Consider the following 19,392-nt stretch of genomic DNA (forward strand, 5'->3'; position numbering starts at 1 on the left):
GCACAGCAGTTGATAGAGCAGCAGTCTGAGTGGTAGGTGGACTGTGTGTGTCTGGCATGGCTCTATTCAGGTTTGCTGTGTTCACATTGTAAAACTCCACAGGCTTCAACTCATAGGTACAGGAGGAATGTATGTCCATCATCTTGTGTTGCTTCATGAGCCTGTCAATCATGTCACTGAGTTTAGGGAATGTCAGCATGACAGCTGTACCAGCCATGACCGAACCCAGGGGTAAAGGCAAACCTTTGGCTGTTCTGGGGTGTGGATCAAAGAAACCGTATCTGCCTGACCTGGTTCTGAATACTGCGATACACAACGATCTCATCAGCAGCAGTGCATATTGGACCTCTGATAACAAACAGCTCAGTCCTGCCTCCAGGTCCAGATAGTCATCTACAGCTCCAGGTAAAGGTTCGCCAAACGTCCCGTATCTTGACAGTATTTTCATGTCTGCATGAAGTCTGTGTCTGCGTGTACGAACCTTATGAGGTAGCTCATCAGTAGTCAAATGGCTGTGATTAGGGACCCTTTTCCTGGCTTGTTTATATAACACATTACCTTTATCCAAAACAAGGTCAAGGTCTGCTCTGGTGATGTTTTCGTTCTCATAGAGAAATGCAAGAAAGGTTAATGAGTTACAGGTACACTGCTGGTTCCTGAATTTGCCATATTTGAGAGAGGCCTGGCTGCGTGATGCACAGACGTGTTTTTCAGAAGGCTGCTCTGTGAGGTCCACATAGTCTGCATTGGATGGCCCTGCTACACTGAGATCTGCCTCTACAATGTCAGAATGTGAGATCTTGTGCACATCACCCGAATAGCTTACAGCATGGGAGCTAACTTTTTCTATGGGATCATTACTGTGACGTCCCCTCTTTACCATGTCAGCATAAGAGACTTTTGGCGAAGGCACATCACCTGAATGGTTTACCTGGTTAGCATTTGAAGTAGCTGATGCACTTGGGTCATTACTGTGAAGTGTCCTCTTTACGTCAGCATAAGAAATGCCTGGTGAGCACAATGCATCATGTTGACCTGCCTGGTTGACACTTGGTACATGAGATGCTGCAGACGTCATGACCTCTCCACTGCTCTGGGGACCAACACATGCTTCCTGTTCAGCTGTTGTAGCACCGTGCATCTCACCTGATCTCTGCCAGCGCATGCGTACAGCTTGAGACTTCTTACTTCTCCTAGGCATTGTTGTAGATTCAAACCAATTTATTTTTTTCAGAAAACCTTTTTTTAGCCTGCAGAAATGGGCTTAACGTATGCTCAGGTAAAACTGAAGTTTATTTTATTTTTTAGCTGTTTATTCAATGCTTTAAGGCACTATCAAGAGATATGTACTAATGCTCAAATGTGATATTCAAGTGAGAATAGCTGTAGGCTAGTACTATGCCTTCCAGTGACAACAATCCAAATCTTATTCCTTAACAAACTTAATGTATAAGACTAAAGAAATGTATTCAGATTTATATTTAAATGTCAGAATCAAACAGCTTCTTCAAACAACAACAAAAAGACAACAGCAATAAAGGTTTTTTATTACAACAGGTTCAAACAACAATAAAACACTTATTGATTTAAGTAATGTGAGCAGGACTACAAGATGAAGTAGAATCAGATGCAAGTCACAGACAACTAATGCACTGTAAAATATGGTTTTACCTTTACACTTTCCCACTAATTGTAAACTCAAACTTTTGAAAAATGAAAAATCTCAGTCCAATGTTAAATTATCCAATATCTTCTGACAATTTATCAATGTTCAAATCAATTATTTCAAAACTTTACTTAATAATTAAGTTAATTAGAATTAATGTTAGCAATTCAAAAATCAAATGCTAGTAAATGCTTGTCAAATCAAGTCAAGTCAATAAGTTAGTGGTAACAGCAGAGTCAACAGTGCTTGTAATGTTTTCTCAAGGTAATGTGCTGGTCAAACTCGATCACAAAGGGCAGCTCAATTGTTCTCAACAAAGTCCAAAAACTGTGATGATCTCAAAGTGCTGATTTGATCTCAAAGTGCTGATATGATCTCAAAGTGCTGATATGATCTCAAAGTGCTGATATGATCTCAAAGTGCTGATTTGATCTCAAAGTGCTGATATGATCTCAAAGTCTGTTCATATTGTCTGAGCTGATATCGTCTTATCACTATCAGGTTCAGTCGCCCGATAGGTCAGAAAGGGAGAGAGAGCGCGAGAGTGTAGGAACTCTCAGATTTGACAGATAGAAAATCTCAAGCCAAAATCTGAAATCTCAAGCCAAAATCTGAAATCTGATATCTGATTGGTACAGAAAGGGAGAGAGAGCGTGAGAGTCTGAGAGAGCTCTCAGGTTTTCAGTCAAAGATAGAGGCTTGATAACAACAATCAGGGACTGAAGTCTGATTGGTACAGAAAGGGAGAGAGAGCGTGAGAGTCTGAGAGAGCTCTCAGGTTTTCAGTCAAAGATAGAGGCTTGATAACAATCAGGGACTGAAGTCTGATTGGTACAGAAAGGGAGAGAGAGCGTGAGAGTCAGAGAGCTCTCAGGTTTTCAGTCAAAGATAAGAGGCTTGATAACAACAATCAGGGACTGAAGTCTGATTGGTACAGAAAGGGAGAGAGAGCGTGAGAGTCTGAGAGAGCTCTCAGGTTTTCAGTCAAAGATAGAGGCTTGATAACAACAATCAGGGACTGAAGTCTGATTGGACAGAAAGGGAGAGAGAGCGTGAGAGTCTGAGAGAGCTCTCAGGTTTTCAGCCAACAGATAGAAAATCAGCAAGGCACCTGTAAGACAAAATGGGAAAGATCAATTAGACTGCTGTTGGAATATAAGGAACAAAAAACTCAAGTAGCTTCTACCCTGAGCTAAACATGAACATGATGTAAAAACATTAGGGATGCACATAATAAATTATGCTGATAAATTATCGGCCAGCAGGGATTCCAATAAATTCATTTGAAATGTGAAAACCAGTAGTCATGAAATGCATCAGTTCATTAGGGCTTGTCTTGAGGTTTCTTTTCCACTACAATTTCACAACAGTGTGTTGAAGCAGCTGCTGTAGCCAATAGCTTTAGAAAGTGTGTGCTTATGGTCAAATCACTACAGAGTGCCAATCCTGATATAGTGTATGTCAAAATCTGAGCCATGAATGACATTACTGCAGTAGCAGCCCAGCCATACAGTGCTGAGCTGTGTGTGCGTGAGAGACGCAACTGTTTGTCTGAGTCAGGTGAGTGTCTGTGTGCTTGTTTGTGAGTGAGGGTGACAGAGAGACAGTGCCTGGACGCAAGCTACAAATGTGTTTATAAAAATGCAGTGCAAAGACAATACAAGCATTTCACAAAAACGCTGATCAAGTCTCTCTCTCTCTTTCCATGCTATGTCCATGAATAATCATTCATCACTAAATACATTTAAAAGAATGTTTGTATTTTTCTATACTATTTTTTTCTTTTCAAAATAACATAAACTCCCTCAACACAGAATGTTATGGATCAAACTATCATGGACTTCATACAATTACACAATTATTAACATATGGTTTTGTGTCTTGTGCTGCAAAACTCTAATCAGATCAGCACGTAGCACCAGTGAAAAAACAAACCTTAACCTACAGGCCTGCTAGTTTTTTTAATTAATTTATAGATTTGAATTTACATGTTATGAAGATTTGTCACAGTCTGTTTAAATAAAAGTTCTTGTGACATATAAAAGCCTTCTGTGTAGAAAATGCGGAGATATATCTAGCTTGTGTTGACAATCAGCCTGAAAATACCATGACAGGAATTTTGGTCCATAATGCCGAGCCTTAGTATACAGCTAGAGACAGCCAGAAGTATGGAGACAGAAAGATATGATGTTTACTTTCTTCTCAAAAAATCAGGGGGTCACATCTCAAATGTACCCGGATCAAATTGTTTTTCAGGGTGTTTAATTTATTATTGATTATATAAAGTGTGTACGTGATTCCCATCGACTAAGTTTATTTGAATGGGGACTCATCCTAAATTGTAAACCCATGAAATATCAGTTCAAAACAATCATAATGTCTCCGTGTGCTCTTACGCTTCAGAGTTTGCAGGAGTCACAGGCTGGCAGGAATCCAACGAAGTTCAGTTGAGTGAGGGAGAGAGAAATTGAGATTTTCAATTCACTGAAGAAAACCAACCTCCCAACTAATTTCAATTAAGGGCCTTAATACTGCTCCATCTCAGCTCTCTGTACAGTGAGCTGGGTACACTCTACACAGTGTATGTTGCCTGTGCTTCACCAAAATCAGTCTGTGCCATGAATGACATTACCACAAAATCAGCCCTTCGATACAGTGCTGAGCTGTGTGTGTATGTGAGAGACAGAACTGTTTGTTTTATGAGTAACTAATTATTCTTATATGCAGCAATTGCTAAAGTAATTCAATTACTTTTAAGAGAAGCAACTGTAACTATTAATTTAAAGTAACTTGCCCAATTTTTTTTATTTTGAGACATGTAAAAATAAAGAAATCACAAAATATATAAATCGTGTGAATCCAAACAAGATTAAACAGTTTGAGATACTAAACTGCGTTACTGTCAATTTATGTAGGCTGTTGCAGCTTCCATACTTACCAGGCAAAAACGCAGGCGTCGGTCAATGTCCTCTATATCTAAGAAAGGAAACATATATTAGTTTAACTACAAATCACGACTAAATACTTCTCCATCTCAGCTCTGTGTATACTTGAAATTATCATTTTGTTGGTATTAACGTCACGCTGCTTCTCCATTCTGTTAGTTGGAGAAGCAGCGCACACACACGATTTTGTGGCAAAACTGGATGTGCTTGGTGTCATATGATTATCATGTTTATTGCAACTTGGACAGGACATTGAGCAAGACTACAGTGTGGTTGGGCCGCCAGAAAGAGTGTGGAAGACAGACAGATGTTCAGTTTGTTCTCAGAAAACCACCAGGTCTTATTTCAATTGAGATCACATTGTTTGATTATTATTTTCTGGGTGTTGAATTTTCAATGTATGGATGTAATTCCTGTCAACAAAGATTATATGGATGGGAAGTCATTCCAAACTACAAAACGACTCACATATTAGTTTGGTGACAGTCATAACAAACAATATGTGTGTGTGTTTGTACTCACACTGCAGGGTCAGCACAGGACATCAGCAGGAACACGAGGAGGGTCAGCAGTTTAGGGGGTGGGGTGGGGGGAGAGAGAAGTTGAGAGTTTCAGTTAATTGCAGAAAACCAGCAGGGCTCGACAATATAAATGGCCCGGTGTCCCGGACATACTTTTAAAACCGTCAGGGCCACCAGAACGCTTTTATATTTATGATGACTACAGGTAGGAGATGTGAGTTGTGATTTTTTTCTTTTCTTGTTCATATGAGGAATTCTCCACTCTACAAGGGCCATGTGGCAGAAGGGGCTAGTGGCTTTGACCCTCATGAAAAAAGCACTTCACATCAGGTCTGCCTGAAGAGGACGAAGTCAGAGAGTACTCAGTACTGCAGTATTAAAATAAATGTTATTAAATCAAATTGTTCTTTTTCGTTATTATGGGGATCGATTCCTGGGCCAGTGGTTACAATGGTGGGGCCGGTGATCTTCAAAAGCCACTGGCCCTTCCCCTTTTGTCTACCCCTGACCACTGTCACAGCTCATTTGAATTGATAAGTGTTGATAGGCCATTACTCATGTAAGCAATCAGTAGTATATGCAGAGAGGAAGCTACATATCATAGTATGATATCATAGTAATTATAGTAATACTGTTATACAGTATATTATTATCCTACTTTTTGTCACTCAAATTAAGGTTACTTGTGACAAAAAGCTGTAGCCTTTGGTTTATAACTTGCACAACCGACAACAAATTAGCCAGCCACATAGAAACAGGTTTAAAACTAAATGAAAAGTTATCTGTAAACTGAAAAAAATACATGATTAAAATAAAATGGGACAATGCTCTGAACTGAAAACTGCTGTTAGTACGTTGGCTGTTGGTTGCCTTAGCCAAATACACTGGGCCTCTGCTATTAACTGCAGCTAACTGACATCGGCTCTCCTTTCATAACTCCTTCATATCAGTTAACTTGGTTAGTGTTAGCGGTTATGCTAGCAACATTCCTCAGCTCAATTGAATTGATAATGGGATTAATTGATGTGACACAGTAGCCTCCAGTGTTAATAGGCCATTACACATGTAACCTATCAGATAATGGTTGTGGATGGGAGAGTGAGCAAGGCTTCGCAGTAGTGTCTGCAGAGAGGCAGCTACATATCATAGTGTAAACTGTAAATACATTTTCAATTATTATCCTACTTTTTTGTTCTCAGAAAACCAGCAGGTCTCATCTTATTTCAATTGAGATCACATTGTTAGATTATTATTTTCTGGGTACTGAATGTTCAATGTATGGATGTAATTCCTGTCAACAAAGATTATATGGATGGGGAGTCAGTCCAAACTACTAAACGACTCGCATATCAGTTTGGTGACAGTCTTAACAAACATAGTGTGTGTGTGTGTGTGTGTGTATTTGTACTCACACTGCAGAGACAGCACAGGACATCAGCAGGAACATGAGGAGGGTCAGTGGTTTGGGGGGGAGAGAAAGAAGATGAGAGTTTCAGTTAACTTCAAAAAACCAGTGTCACAGCTCATTTGAATTTATTGTCATTAGTTATGTAACCAATCAAATAGTGGTTGGGCATCAGAGTAGTGTCTGCAGAGAGGCAGCTACCTATAATAGTATGATATAATAGTAGTAATAGTAATACTGTAATACAGTATATTATTATCCTAGTTTTTTGTCACTCAAATTAAGTTCGCTTGTGACAAAAAGCTGTAGCCTTTGGTTTATAACTTGCACAACCGACAACAAATTAGCCAGCCACATAGAAACACATTTAAAACTAAATGAAAAGTTATCTGTAAACTGAAAAAAATACATGATTAAAATAAATGGGACAATGCTCTGAACTGAAAACTGCTGTTAGTACGTTGGCTGTTGGTTGTCTTTGCCAAATAAACTGGGCCTCTGATATTAACTGCAGCTAACTGACGTCGGCTCTCCTTTCATAACTCCTTCACGCGCTCGTCAGTTAACTTGGTTAGCGTTAGCGGTTATGCTAGCAACGTTACCATCGGGTAGCCAACAATAAAGGCTTTGCCGAACAAGAAAAACTCTGCGCCCATTAATTCATGTTCACTCCAGTATGAATTAAACACCACTTCTGAAACAATAAACCTGTATTTGTATGGTGGTTGTTCTAGCCAAATACACTGGGCCTCTGGGTCGGCTCTCCGTTCATAACTGCTTCACGCGCTTGTCAGTTAAGTTGGTTAGCGTTAGCGGTTATGCTAGCAACGTTACCATCGAGTAGCCAACAATATAGGCTTTGCCGAACAAGAAAAACTCTGCGCCCATAAATTCATCTTTACTCCCGTTTGAATTAAACACCAGTCTCAATGTACTTCTGAAACAATAAACCTGTATTTGGACCGTTCATAACTGCCGGCCGTGTGAAGCAGACTTACCTGTCAAACAGCATACAGCGACTGACGAAAGATCCGGCTGGCACGTCAACGTTTGATTGAGGCGTTCAGGTGACACTCGGAAATTCTGGCATTAAACACAAAAACCTCTGAAAGCGATCCCCAAATCCTGCAATATCTCATAGAGCCCGTGGTAAAAGAAGTCAGGACTCGTGTGACATTGTGAGCTTTGTGGGGATCTCTTGTATGAGTAACCCTAACCAACGTTAAGACGGAAATAGATAACGTAGATAACAGCGCATACAATGTCCGACATTAAATGCGTCGTGCCCCGCTAGATTTGAAAATACAGGGCTACGCCGACGTCATTGGAACAAACGGATATGTTTCTTACGCAAAGAAAACATTTCTTCATGTATAACCTTTGCCGAATGAACAACTGTGCCCAAATTGTTAAGAATACGTTGTACACTGCGTTTCACAACGTTTTTACAGTGTCTCCTAACGCAACAAGTTTAAAAGTTGTTGTTTTTTTAAGGGAGTCCGGCGACGAAGTAACAGGCTTATACAGCGATGCCGCGAAGAAACTGACACTTTTCACAATGAAAGACAAATCGTAATGTATTGTTCTTAATGCCGAATTTGAAAGAAGGCACCAATGACTGTAAATGTGTCATAGGTGTTCCCAAAAGTTGATTAAGCTTCTCCTCATGATGCAACAACTCTTAAAATCACTCGATTTGTAAGGGAGTCTGGGATATTGCCGTTACTAGTGATTTTCATCACTTCATTATGTAGTCCATATCCATGCCACACACACACACAGCCAACTTCTAGTAGTGGTGGTAGTAGAAGTAGTAGTAGTAGTAGTAGTAGTAGAAGTAGTTGTAAGACAAGTAGTAGTAGTACAAGTAGCAGCATTAGTTGTGGTGGTAGTAGTACAAGTAGTAGTTGAAGTAGAAGTAGTACAAGTAGTAGTAGTACAAGTAGCAGTTGAAGTAGTAATAGTAAAAGAACTACTAGCTGAACGTATGCTAAAGCAGTAGCAGAACAAAAGTTGAACATGTTTCCATGAGAATCAATTTAGCAGAAAAAGCTGGCTGAAAAGCTAAAAAGTACAAGGTTGAATGGTCTTAAAAAGCTGAAGATTTGGAAAACCAAACAGTTTCTCTAGCTGAACATAAGCAGTAGCAGAAGGAAATTTTAAATTTCCCAATGAGAATGAATGGTCAAGATTTTACAGGAAAGGCTGAATTTTTCAAAAGCTGAAAAGCTGAAAAATAATATGCTGAATGGGATAAAAATGCTGAATATTTTGACAGTTGAAAAGCTTCTCTAGCTGAACAGAAAGCTGAATATTTTGATAGTTTAACAGTTCCTCTAGCTGAACATAAAGCTGAATATTTGAATAGGTTGAAGGAGCTTAAAAAGCTGAACATTTTGATAGCTGAACAATTTATCTAGCTGAACATGAAGCTGAAGATTTTAATAGCTGAACGGTATCTATAGCTGAACATGAAGCTGAATATTTGAAAAAGCTGAAAAGGTTGAAAAGCTGAACAGTTTGACAGCTTAACAGTGTTCTAGCTGAACATAAAGCTGCATACTTGAAAAAGCTGAAAAGGCAGAAAGCTGAATATTTGAAAAAGCTGAACAGTTTGACAGACAAACAGTTTCTGTAGCTGCACATATGCTGGAGCAGTAGCAGAACCAAAGTTGAAAATGTCCCCATAAGAATGAATGGGAAAACACCTCCCGAACAGCTACAGGTTTAGGAAAAAGTGTAATGGTTATGGCCAAAATATGTATACAGTGAGTAACAGGAGACATTTCTGAACCATGTGATGTATTTTTTATTTCTGAAGAGTGAAAAATGAGGGCACAAGAGCGAGAGACAAAACCGGTACCGTCTGCTCCACTCCAGAAATTTAGGCTCAAAGTTAACATTGCGGCTTATGGGGGAGTTGCTGGAGTGCTTGTCGCTCGAGGGCTTCTACAGCCAAAAGTTTAAGTCGCACATCTGAAATAAGATGATCATATGAAAGCCAACAAGATTTCCTACATTTCTATGTATATATTGTCTATGTGAAGTAAAAGCTGTGGGACCCAAATCAAGCTGAAGAGAGTTTTTTCTAAAGTTTTTGCAGCTGCTCTCCACTCTAGCGATGATGTTCCGCACTCTAGCTCACGCAATACACACCCATTATAAACCCAGAAGATGAGCTAAAAATCCTTAAAACTAAAACTGTGATAATTTCAAAACCGTAAAAGATTTTCAAAAACTGAAAATCAAGTTCAATAGTTCAAGGTCTTGTGGATAGTTTAAAGTTGGAATGGTGTCTCTAGCTCAAAGTATGAGGGAGAAGAAGAGGTTGAAAGTGGATGAGTTTTGAGGAGGATTTGAGGATTTTCCCATTTGTTTCCATGTTAATTTTTTTTTTGAAAAAGCTGAATATTTGAAAAAGTTGAAAAGCTAAAAATCTGAAAAGAACAAGGCTGAAAGAGCTTAAAAAGCTGAACATTTTGATAGTTGAACGGTTTCTATAGCTGAACGTATGCTGAAGTAGTAGCAGAATGAAATTTGAAAAAATCCCCATAAGGATGAATGGGAAAAAATTTTGGTTTTAGTTTTGAAAAAGCTGAATATTTGAAAAAGTTGAAAAGCTGAAAAGCTTAAAAGCACAAGGCTGAAAGAGCATAAAGAGCTGAACATTTTGATAGTTGAACGGTTTCTATAGCTGAACGTATGCTGAAGTAGTAGCATAGCGAAATTTGAAAAAATCCCCATAAGGATGAATGGGGAAAATTTTGCAGAAAAAGCTGAATATTTCCAAAAGTATGAAAGATAGAAAAAAGAAAAATGGAAGCAAGAGTGTCCTTAAAAAGCTGAACATTTTGATAGTTGAATGGTTTCTATAGCTCAAAATTTGTAGGAGGAGATAGGTGCTGAAAAACGTACGGAAGAAGAATAATAATAATAACTTTAATAAATTCCGGAAGAACAATAGTGTGAATGCTTTGGAGCATTCACACTAATAATAATAATAAATTCCAGAAGAACAATAGTGTGAATGCTTTGAAGCATTCACACTAATAATAATAATAAATTCCAGAAGAACAATAGTGTGAATGCTTTGAAGCATTCACACTAATAAATTCCAGAAGAACAATAGTGTGAATGCTTTGAAGCATTCACACTAATAACTAGAAAAATTGTATTTCCTGCGAAAATACAGTGTGAATGCTGATTGCTGAAGTGATTTCGCAAAATCTGCTGAATGTGCTGGAAAACACTTGCCTAATCCACAAAACATGCATAAAACTATGAGAATGAATGGTCAAGAATTTGCAGAAAAAGCAGATTTTTTCAAAAGGTGAAAAGGAAGAAAGGCTGAAAAGTAATAGGTTGAAATAGCTTAAAAAGCTGAACATTTTGATAGTTGAACAGTTTCTATAGCTGAACATGAAGCTGAATATTTTGATAGTTGAATGGTTTCTATAGCTGAACATAAAGCTGAATATTTTGATAGTTGAATGGTTTCTATAGCTGAACATATGGCTGAATTTTTGAAAAAGCTGAAAAGGTTGAAAAGCTGAAAGTAATAGGCTGAAAGAGGTTAAAAAGCTGAACAGTTTGACAGCCAAACAGTTTCTGTAGCTGCACATATGCTGGAGCAGTAGCAGAACCAAAGTTGAAAATGTCCCCATAAGAATGAATGGGAAAACACCTCCCGAACAGCTACAGGTTTAGGAAAAAGTGTAATGGTTATGGCCAAAATATGTATACAGTGAGTAACAGGAGACATTTCTGAACCATGTGATGTATTTTTTATTTCTGAAGAGTGAAAAATGAGGGCACAAGAGCGAGAGACAAAACCGGTACCGTCTGCTCCACTCCAGAAATTTAGGCTCAAAGTTAACATTGCGGCTTATGGGGGAGTTGCTGGAGTGCTTGTCGCTCGAGGGCTTCTACAGCCAAAAGTTTAAGTCGCACATCTGAAATAAGATGATCATATGAAAGCCAACAAGATTTCCTACATTTCTATGTATATATTGTCTATGTGAAGTAAAAGCTGTGGGACCCAAATCAAGCTGAAGAGAGTTTTTTCTAAAGTTTTTGCAGCTGCTCTCCACTCTAGCGATGATGTTCCGCACTCTAGCTCACGCAATACACACCCATTATAAACCCAGAAGATGAGCTAAAAATCCTTAAAACTAAAACTGTGATAATTTCAAAACCGTAAAAGATTTTCAAAAACTGAAAATCAAGTTCAATAGTTCAAGGTCTTGTGGATAGTTTAAAGTTGGAATGGTGTCTCTAGCTCAAAGTATGAGGGAGAAGAAGAGGTTGAAAGTGGATGAGTTTTGAGGAGGATTTGAGGATTTTCCCATTTGTTTCCATGTTAAATTTTTTTTTGAAAAAGCTGAATATTTGAAAAAGTTGAAAAGCTAAAAATCTGAAAAGAACAAGGCTGAAAGAGCTTAAAAAGCTGAACATTTTGATAGTTGAACGGTTTCTATAGCTGAACGTATGCTGAAGTAGTAGCAGAATGAAATTTGAAAAAATCCCCATAAGGATGAATGGGAAAAAATTTTGGTTTTAGTTTTGAAAAAGCTGAATATTTGAAAAAGTTGAAAAGCTGAAAAGCTTAAAAGCACAAGGCTGAAAGAGCATAAAGAGCTGAACATTTTGATAGTTGAACGGTTTCTATAGCTGAACGTATGCTGAAGATGTAGCAGAATGAAATTTGAGAAATTCCCCATAAGGATGAATGGGAAAAATTTGGCAGAAAAAGCTGAATATTTCCAAAAGTATGAAAGATAGAAAAATGAAAAATAGAGGCAGTAATGTCCTTAACGAGCTGAACATTTTGATGGTTGAATGGTTTCTGTAGCTCAAAATTTGAAAGAGTAGAAGAGAGCTGAAAAACGTACGGAAGCTGGAATAATAATAATAACTAGAAAAATTGTATTTCCTGCGAAAATACAGTGTGAATGCTGATTGCTGAAGTGATTTCGCAAAATCTGCTGAATGTGCTGGAAAACACTTGCCTAATCCACAAAACATGCATAAAACTATGAGAATGAATAGTCAAGAATTTGCAGGAAAAGCTGATTTTTTTCAGAAGCTGAAAAGGCAGAAAAGGTGAAAGTAATAGGCTGAAAGAGCTTAAAAAGCTGAACAGTTTGACAGACAAACAGTTTCTGTAGCTGCACAGATGCTGGAGCAGTAGCAGAACCAAAGTTGAAAATGTCCCCATAAGAATGAATGGGAAAACACCTCCCAAACACCTGCAGGTTTAGAAAAAAGTGTAATGGTTATGGCCAAAATATGTATACAGTGAGTAACAGGAGACATTGCTGAACCATGTGATGTGTTTTTTATTTCTGTAGAGTGAAAAATGAGGGCACAACAGCGAGAGACAAAACCGGTACCGTCTGCTCCACTCCAGAGATTTAGGCTCAAAGTTAACACTGCGGCTTATGGGGGAGTTGCTGGAGTGCTTGTCACTATAGGGCTTCTACAGCCAAAAGTTTAAGTCGCACATCTGAAGTAAGATGATCATATGAAAGCCAACAAGATTTCCTACATTTCTATGTATATATTGTCTATGTGAAGTAAAAGCTGTGGGACCCAAATCAAGCTGAAGACAATTTTTTAACAAGTTTTTCCAGCTGCTCTCCACTCTAGCGGTGATGTTCCGCACTCTAGCTCACGCAATACACACCCATTATAAACCCAGAAGAGGAGCTAAAAATCCTTCACACTAAAACTGTGATAATTTCAAAACCGTAAAAGATTTTCAAAAACTAAACACATGCCTAATAGTTCAAGGTCTTGTGAATATTTTAAAGTTGGAACGGTGTATCTAGCTCAAAGTATGAGGGAGCAGAAGAGGTTGAAAGTCCATGAGTTTTGAGGAGGATTTGAAGATTTTCCCATTTGTTTCCATGTTAAATTTTTTTTTGAAAAAGCTGAATATTTGAAAAAGTTGAAAAGCTAAAAAGCTGAAAAGTATAAGGCTGAAAGAGCTTAAAAAGCTGAACATTTTGATAGTTGAACGGTTTCTATAGCTGAATGTATGCTGAAGTAGTAGCAGAATGAAATTTGAAAAAATCCCCATAAGGATGAATGGGAAAAAAATTTGGTTTTAGTTTTGAAAAAGCTGAATATTTGAAAAAGTTGAAAAGCTAAAAAGCTGAAAAGTATAAGGCTGAAAGAGCATAAAAAGCTGAACATTTTGATAGTTGAACGGTTTCTATAGCTGAACGTATGCTGAAGTAGTAGCAGGGCGAAATTTGAGAAATTCCCCATAAGGATGAATGGGGAAAATTTTGCAGAAAAAGCTGAATATTTCCAAAAGTATAAAAGATAGAAATACCAAAAATACAAGCAAGAATGTCCTTAATGAGCTGCACATTTTGATAGTTGAATGGTTTCTGTAGCTAAAAATTTGAAGGAGCTGAAGAGAGCTGAAAAACGTACGGAAGCAGGAATAATAATAACTAGAAAAATTGCATTTCCTGCGAAAATACAGTGTGAATGCTGACGGCTGAAGTGATTTTGCAAAATCTGCTGAATGTGCTGGAAAACACTTGCCTAATGCATAAAAAAATGCATAAAACTATGAGAATGATCAAGAATTTGCAGAAAAAGCTGATTTTTTCAAAAGCTGAAAAGGAAGAAAGGCTGAAAAGTAACAGGTTGAAAGAGCTTAAAAAGCTGAACAGTTTGATAGTTGAACGGTTTCTATAGCTGAACATGAAGCTGAATACTTGAAAAAGCTGTAGAGGCAGAAAGCTGAATATTTGAGAGCTTAAAAAGTTGAAAAGCTGAAAAGTACAAGGTTGAAAGAGCTTAAAAAGCTTAAGATTTTGATAGTTGAATGGTTTCTATGGCTGAACATAAAGCTGAATATTTGAAAAAGCTGAAAAGGTTGAAAAGCTGAACAGTCTGACAGCCAGACAGTTTCTGTAGCAGCACAGATGCTGGAGCAGTAGCAGAACCAAAGTTGAAAATGTCCCCATAAGAATGAATGGGAAAACACCTCCCAAACACCTGCAGGTTTAGAAAAGAGTGTAATGGTTATGGCCAAAATATGTATACAGTGAGTAACAGGAGACATTGCTGAACCATGTGATGTGTTTTTTATTTCTGTAGAGTGAAAAATGAGGGCACAAGAGCGAGAGACAAAACCGGTACCGTCTGCTCCACTCCAGAGATTTAGGCTCAAAATTAACATTGCGCCTTATGGGGGAGTTGCTGGAGTGCTTGTCGCTCGAGGGCTTCCACAGCCAAAAGTTTAAGTCTCACATCTGAAATAAGATGATCATATGAAAGCCAACAAGATTTCCTACATTTCTATGTATATATTGTCTATGTGAAGTAAAAGCTGTGGGACCCAAATCAAGCTGAAGAGAGTTTTTTCTAAAGTTTTTGCAGCTGCTCTCCACTCTAGCGATGATGTCACCCACTCTAGCTCACGCAATACACACCCATTATAAACCCAGAAGACGAGCTAAAAATCCTTCACACTAAAACTGTGATTTTTTCAAAACTGTAAAAGATTTTCAAAAACTAAACACATGCCCAATAGTTCAAGGTCTTGTGAATATTTTAAAGTTGGAACGGTGTATCTAGCTCAAAGTATGAGGGAGCAGAAGAGGTTGAAAGTCCATGAGTTTTGAGGAGGATTTGAAGATTTTCCCATTTGTTTCCATGTTAAATTTTTTTTTGAAAAAGCTGAATATTTGAAAAAGTTGAAAAGCTAAAAAGCTGAAAAGTATAAGGCTGAAAGAGCTTAAAAAGCTGAACATTCTGATAGTTGAACGGTTTCTATAGCTGAATGTATGCTGAAGAAGTAGCAGAATGAAATTTGAAAAAATCCCCATAAGGATGAATGGGAAAAAAATTTGGTTTTAGTTTTGAAAAAGCTGAATATTTGAAAAAGTTGAAAAGCTAAAAAGCTGAAAAGTATAAGGCTGAAAGAGCATAAAAAGCTGAACATTTTGATAGTTGAACGGTTTCTATAGCTGAACGTATGCTGAAGTAGTAGCAGGGCGAAATTTGAGAAATTCCCCATAAGGATGAATGGGGAAAATTTTGCAGAAAAAGCTGAATATTTCCAAAAGTATAAAAGATAGAAATACCAAAAATACAAGCAAGAATGTCCTTAATGAGCTGCACATTTTGATAGTTGAATGGTTTCTGTAGCTCAAAATTTGAAGGAGCTGAAGAGAGCTGAAAAACGTACGGAAGCAGGAATAATAATAACTAGACAATTTCCCGTTGGGAAATCGCGAGAGTGGGCTGTGCTCTGTGCAAATTCGCACCCCACGTACGTTGAGAACTTTCATATCTACCTTTTAAGTAGTTTAGGCTGAAAGAGCTCAAAAAGCCGAACATTTTGATAGTTGAACGGTTTCTGTAGCTGAACGTATGCTGAAGCAGTAGCAGGATGAAATTTGAAAATGTCCCCATAAGGATGAATGGGAAAACACCTCCCAAACTCCTGCAGTTTGAGAAAAAAGTGTAATGGTTATTGCCAAAATATGTATACAGTGAGTAACAGGAGACATTGCTGAACCATGTGATGTCTTTTTTATTACTGTAGAGTGAAAAATGAGGGAGCCAGAGCGAGAGACAAAACAGGTACTCTCTGCTCCACTCCAGAAATTTAGGCTCAAAGTTAACACTGCGGCTTATGGGAGAGACAGACAGACAGACAGACAGAGAGACAGACACAGACACACACAGACATACAGATATACAGACACACAGATGCACACGCACACACAGAGAGAGACAGATAGACAGACAGACAGACACACACACAGACGACATACACACACACAGACACACACACAGACAGACAGACCGAATGGTTTCTGTAGCTGAACGTATGCAAAAGCAGTAGCAGGATGAAATTTGAAAATGTCCCCATAAGGAGTGTGTGTGTCTGTCTGTGTGTGTGTGTGTGTCTCTGTCTATCTATCTGTCTCTGTGTGTGTGTCCGTGTGTGTCTGTCTGTGTGTCTGTGTGTCTCTCTCTCTGTCTCTCTCTGTGTGTGTGTGGGGGAGACTCAGTGATGTTCTGCATTCTAGCTCACGCAATACACACCCATTATAAAGTCCTGAGTTTTTCCAAAATCACTCACGATCGTTAGAGGGTCAGGGTTCAAAAACGAAACATCGTAGGAAAAAAGTTCAAATACAACTCAAATAGACAAGACCCGTGCCTACATTTTAAAGTTTGAATGGTGTTTCTAGGTGAAAGTAGGCCAGAGCAGGAGATGTTTGAAAAAGACGCAGACTTTTGACCTCGTCCCATTCATTCTTATGGGAAACAGTTTTTCGCGTCTTACGACGCGAAAAATTAATATTCTGGAAAACTGAATAATAGCATACCGAGTCAGAGCGAGCCGCACGTTTTGATATATTTTTTGTTTGCGTGCGCTCAACGGTGCGGGACGAGTTAAGTGCCGAAATATGGCAAGGGGGTGTAGTAATACTAACATCTGCAGGCCCAGCTCTGCTTGGTTGCCGCGGTGATGGTTGTCGTTAACCCCTAGCAACCACCTGGGACAGCTGATTTGAGAGTGACTTTTGCCCCAAATCTAGACCTCAAACTAGTGCTATATCTTCAAAACCAAACATGATATTGGAAAATTTTCTTCACCATCAAGCCAGGGAGGCCTTAAAGAACACAGCCATTATTTTTGGTGGTCCTAGCTTCTGAAATGTGGTAATAGGAGCGAGTTAAAAACAGGGGCAGTTTGGAAAATCCTCGAAAATCCTCCTCCAGATTAACATTGGGGTAAATGGAGCAGTTGAGAGCTACTCTTGTCGGTTGGAGGCAGATAAATCAAAAACCGTAAATCCTACCAATAAAGTGGACACATTGGGAGAAAGAAGACAAGTGTGGCTACAACTTGGTGAAAAAATCACTCTTCTACTGTGTAATTTGTGGCTGTGGTCGTCAGAGAAAGAGAAAAGTTGTGAGAGTTTTTCTGAGTCTCCCCCCACTCTGGCAGTTGGCTCTGCACGAACATTCCGCAATACACACCCATTATAAAGTCCTGAATTTTTCCAAAATCACTCACCATCTTTCAAGGGTCAGAGTTCAAAAACGAAACATCGTGGGAAAAAACTTCAAATACAACTCAGATAGACAAGACCCGTGCCGACGTTTTAAAGTTTGAATGGTGTTTCTAGGTCAACGTAGGCCCGAGCAGGACATGTTTGAAAAACGTGGAAGATTTGCGATCTTTTTTTTCCTCGTCCCATTCATTCTTATGGGAAATTTTTCGCAGTTTTTCGCGTCTTACGACGCGAAAACTTCCGACCTGGAGAAAACAAATAATAGCACGCCGAGTCCGATCGAGGCGCACGTTTTGATATATTTTTTGTTTGTGTGCGCTCAAAGCTGCGGGGCAAGTTAACCGTCAAAAAAAGGGCGGGAGGAAGAATAATAAAAAGAGGCGCGGTGAATAACAATAGTGGGCTGTGCTCCGCACAGCCCACTAGGGACACCTATAGCTTTGCTATAGAGGTGTCCCTAGTGGGCTTGCGAGCACAGCCCACTAATAACTAGAAAAATTGTATTTCCTGCGAAAATACAGTGTGAATGCTGATTGCTGAAGTGATTTTGCAAAATCTGCTGAATGTGCTGGAAAACACTTGCCTAATCCACAAAACATGCATAAAACTATGAGAATGAATAGTCAAGAATTTGCAGGAAAAGCTGATTTTTTCAAAAGCTGAAAAGGCAGAAAAGCTGAACATTTTGATAGCTGAACAGTTTCTCTAGCTGAACATGAAGCTGAATACTTGAAAAAGCTGAAAAGGCAGAAAGCTGAATATTTGAAAAGGATGAAAAGGTTGAAAAGCTGAAAGTAATAGGTTGAAAGAGCTTAAAAAGCTGAACAGTTTGACAGCCAAACAGTTTCTGTAGCTGCACAGATGCTGGAGCAGTAGCAGAACCAAAGTTGAAAATGTCCCCATAAGAATGAATGGGAAAACACCTCCCAAACACCTGCAGGTTTAGAAAAAAGTGTAATGGTTATGGCCAAAATATGTATACAGTGAGTAACAGGAGACATTGCTGAACCATGTGATGTGTTTTTTATTTCAGTAGAGTGAAAAATGAGGGCACAAGAGCGAGAGACAAAACCGGTACCGTCTGCTCCACTCCAGAAATTTAGGCTCAAAATTAACATTGCGCCTTATGGGGGAGTTGCTGGAGTGCTTGTCGCTCGAGGGCTTCTACAGCCAAAAGTTTAAGTCGCACATCTGAAATAAGATGATCATATGAAAGCCAACAAGATTTCCTACATTTCTATGTATATATTGTCTATGTGAAGTAAAAGCTGTGGGACCCAAATCAAGCTGAAGAGAGTTTTTTCTAAAGTTTTTGCAGCTGCTCTGCACTCTAGCGATGATGTCACCCACTCTAGCTCACGCAATACACACCCATTATAAACCCAGAAGACGAGCTAAAAATCCTTCACACTAAAACTGTGATTTTTTCAAAACTGTAAAAGATTTTCAAAAACTAAACACATGCCCAATAGTTCAAGGTCTTGTGAATATTTTAAAGTTGGAACGGTGTATCTAGCTCAAAGTATGAGGGAGCAGAAGAGGTTGAAAGTCCATGAGTTTTGAGGAGGATTTGAAGATTTTCCCATTTGTTTCCATGTTAAATTTTTTTTTGAAAAAGCTGAATATTTGAAAAAGTTGAAAAGCTAAAAAGCTGAAAAGTATAAGGCTGAAAGAGCTTAAAAAGCTGAACATTTTGATAGTTGAACGGTTTCTATAGCTGAATGTATGCTGAAGTAGTAGCAGAATGAAATTTGAAAAAATCCCCATAAGGATGAATGGGAAAAAAATTTGGTTTTAG

General features: G+C 38.6%; 1 long non-coding RNA gene across 1 annotated transcript in view; it reads right to left on the reverse strand.

Moving 5' to 3' along the window:
* The window catches only part of LOC311254739, a 55,263-nt gene extending 50,056 nt beyond the window's left edge, over nucleotides 1-5,207 (reverse strand). The window contains exons 1-3 of the long non-coding RNA XR_014622276.1: nucleotides 5,134-5,207; nucleotides 4,605-4,642; nucleotides 4,063-4,088 (exon numbers count right to left, since the gene is read on the reverse strand). This is a non-coding gene — a long non-coding RNA (uncharacterized lncRNA). The remainder of the gene's footprint in view (nucleotides 1-4,062; nucleotides 4,089-4,604; nucleotides 4,643-5,133) is intronic.
* Nucleotides 5,208-19,392: the final 14,185 nt, after the last annotated feature.

This window comes from Pagrus pagrus, assembly GCF_965226575.1.
Source record: "Pagrus pagrus genome assembly, chromosome: 3".
NCBI classification, from domain to species: Eukaryota; Metazoa; Chordata; class Actinopteri; order Spariformes; family Sparidae; genus Pagrus; species Pagrus pagrus.